Source organism: Oratosquilla oratoria, chromosome 34, assembly GCF_046742065.1.
Source record: "Oratosquilla oratoria isolate Oo_2021 chromosome 34, ASM4674206v1, whole genome shotgun sequence".
In the NCBI taxonomy this organism is placed as follows: domain Eukaryota; kingdom Metazoa; phylum Arthropoda; class Malacostraca; order Stomatopoda; family Squillidae; genus Oratosquilla; species Oratosquilla oratoria.
Genome location: NC_134810.1, coordinates 35,175,422 through 35,178,840, shown reverse-complemented (window position 1 = coordinate 35,178,840; position 3,419 = coordinate 35,175,422).

Sequence of the window (3,419 nt, the reverse complement as noted above, 5' to 3'; positions counted from 1 at the left end):
GAGAGAGTTAGTGGTTTGAGGTAAAGGTTTGACTTTGTCAGTGATGTGTTATGTCGCCCTGGTTGTTCAATTTATTCAGGGATGGGTGGTGAGAGAAGTGAATGGAAGGGTAGTGGGTCAGGGATTGGAGATGGTTAAGAAAATGGAGAAAAGTGTGAGATAAACCAGTTGTTGTTTGCTGACGACACTGCGCTTGTAGTAGGATCACCATAGTATTGGATCACGTGTTGGACTCGTGATTGACAGCTATTACCCTCCCTGAAGAGAGCTCAGAGCTCGTATATGACCGATCAATGGGTAGTGCTGTGAACTTGCACGCATACACACCCCCAACTCCCCGCCCACGAGAGTTGGAGTAATGACTCGAAGCGCAGCGATACTGAAATGATTTCAGCCCTGAGCAGGATTCGAACCCAGACTGCCGTAGTGACAGTCAGGGACTCTACCAACAGTGCCACCGTGAGAGAGAGAGAGTGTGTGTGTGTGCGTGTGTGTGTGTGTGTGTGTGTATGTGTGTGTGTGTGTGTGTGTGTGTGTGTGTGTGTGTGTGTGTGTGTGTGTGTGTGTGTGTGTGTGTGTGTGTGTGTGTGTGTGTGTGTGTGCGTGCGTGTGTGTGTGTGAGAGAGTACGTGCGTGCGTGCATGCGTGTGTGTGTGTGTGTGTGTGTGTGTGTGTGTGTGTGTGTGTGCGTGTTTGTGTGTGTGAGTGTATTTGTGCGTGTGTGTGTGTGTGTGTGTGTGCACTATTCAATAAAGAATGTTTTTTCTTTGTTTTAAGAACAAGGTAGACCAACAAACACCCCGTGTCTGTTTCTGGGTGCTTTTATCTAACCGTATTTTATTTATTTATTAATTTATTTATCTATTTGTTTATTTATATATTTATTTATCTATCTATTTCTATTTGTTCATTTATTTCTCTATTTATTTATTTATCTACTTATCTATTTATTTATTTACCTATGTTTGGGAGGGGGTGATTATTCGATCGTTTTTTTTTGTTTTTTGTTTTGTTTTCCTCCAACCAAGAGAAGTGATTTTTCTTGTTAAGGAACTTAGGCCAGAGGGCATCTTTACCACGTGTGCCTCCGACAGCTGGGGTAAATGGCCGTCGCTCGTGGCCAGCCAGTGCCAAGCAATCTGACCACAGTGTGCTTCCAAGACATCATTAATTTCCCGCCCACGAATGAATATTTCATTTAATCCCATTTCCTTCTGTTTTCAAAGAAAAATCTTCTACTCTCTGGAGATATTTTATTCCTTATGAATACACGTTTGAAGCAGCTTGTAATGTCCCATTTAGGCAATCTTTATGTTGTACTGCAACGATTATAAGGGATAATTATAGATCATACAGAAGCTTTCAAATATTTTCTTCAAATGTTTCTTGTAGTACACAAATTTCAAAAGTCATTTATGTCTTTATATTTAACAGAAGAAAAGAGAAACGAGAAATGAATTGAAAGATACCTGTATGCATACATTTCAAGTCGTTTAGGGGTAACAGGGAAGACATTCGCCTTGTATTCGAAAGTGGACATACGGGACATAAGCAACACGACGTACCTGCGAATATCTAAGTGGTACTGGAAACCTCCTGGAACAGGAAGAGTTTGCCCGACACGAAGTGACCAGACAGCGTCCCTATGACCCACGAGTATCGTCAAATGGTTAAGAGCGTCACATTTAGCCACATAGCCGGCAGCCTGAAAGCTCTTCGGGAGGAGTGGGCAGGCCTCGGGGGCCATATGAGAGCCATTGCCACCGAGGACGACAATAAACGTCTTCGAGATGAACTGGAGGAGGAACGTCGAAGAAGTCAAGAACTCCTCCAGAAACTCGAGGCCGCACAATCAAAGGAGGACAAGCCAGTGCAAACCATGAAGATCCGACAGCAATCCCATGGTTATAAGTTAAATCGGGCACGAATGGCTGAAAATCGGCGTTTAAAGCGAGAAAGAGACCTTCTAAAGGACCAAATGAAGGTTTATAAGAGTCTCTTACACCGATACATGGAGGAAGGAGTCAACCAACGACTGGAAAAGCTATTCCAGAAATTTAAGGACGAAATGGAGGTAAAGTTCGAGAAAACTTCGAGGGAGAATCTCGATCTCAGCAACAAAGTGAGGTGGCTTCAGGAACAGCTTGAAAAACAGGGCACCGAGCTCAAGAAACTTAAAGAAGCTCACAAAGAGGACGGAAAGCCCATCGGCGTAGAAGAACGCCAAAGCCTGGAAACTTCGTCCAGCATCGGAAGTCCAGGAGAGCTCGGTATGCCTTCTTCCAAGCCACCTCCACCTCCGCCATTGCCTCCAATTCCTCCTCCTCCACCACCTCAACCAGCCTTAAAAAAGAAAAGTAAAGAAAAGGTTGTCGAAAGCCCGAAAGTGCCCAAAGCTGGATCAGCAGACTTACGGGCACAGCTGCTGGAACAGATCAGAAGAGGTGTGAAACTAAGACCAACAACGCCTGTGAAGGGGGAAACGTCAACAGAAAGTGACATCGCAGGATGCCCAACAGCGATGAAGTCACAGGAGAAGACGAATATACCACCCCCTCCGCCTCCTCCTCCGCTTCTCCTTCAACCGAGGAACAAACCATCGGTTCCTACGGCTCTGAAGGGAACAGAGTCCATCGTGGAAGGCTCCAAGGACTCGAAGAGCGATCAAAAGGACAGACACGCCCTCATAATGGAGGAAATATAGAAGGGCGTCAAACTCAAGCCCACGAGGCCCGTCAACCCGCCTCAAAGTCCCAAAAAGAGGACTAATCATTTTTCCGAAGAGTCAAGCCACATTAAGCAAGTGGATCAGGCTGGCTCGGAGCCCAGAAGCCTCAAGGAAAATGGGCAAGAGAAGGAATCAAAGGAGGAAGCCAGAAAACCTTCTAGAAAAGCCGAGCCGACGGATCTTCGATCCCAACTTATGGACGAGATCCGAGCCGGCGTCAGACTTCGCCCGACCTCCCACACGAGGGATAAACCTGCGCCCAAGAACGACCTGGCCCAGGTCCTAGCGCGCGCTTTGGAGGCACGTAAAGCCTTCATTCAAGACGATTCCGACAATGAAGCCATTAATGAAGAGGACGATGATTCGTGGGATTGAGCGAAGCCCATTAAATGCTTTAAAAAGTGTCCATTTTCTTCCTCATCGTCATAACATCTTCACGACTTGCCCGCAGAAAGTGAATGGTCAAAAAATAGTATCGCTGTCTTGATAATCGTGGCTATATTAACATAAATCGTCCTCATTTGAAGTTACTAGCCCATGAAATATGCGCATAAGAAGTTGGCATAAATCCTCGTGCATTTGAAGTTATAAGCCCATGAAATATGCGCATAAGAAGTTGACATAAATCGTCATGTATTTGAATTAATAAGTCCATGAAATATGCTCATTTAAGCAAACTTTGCATACGCCC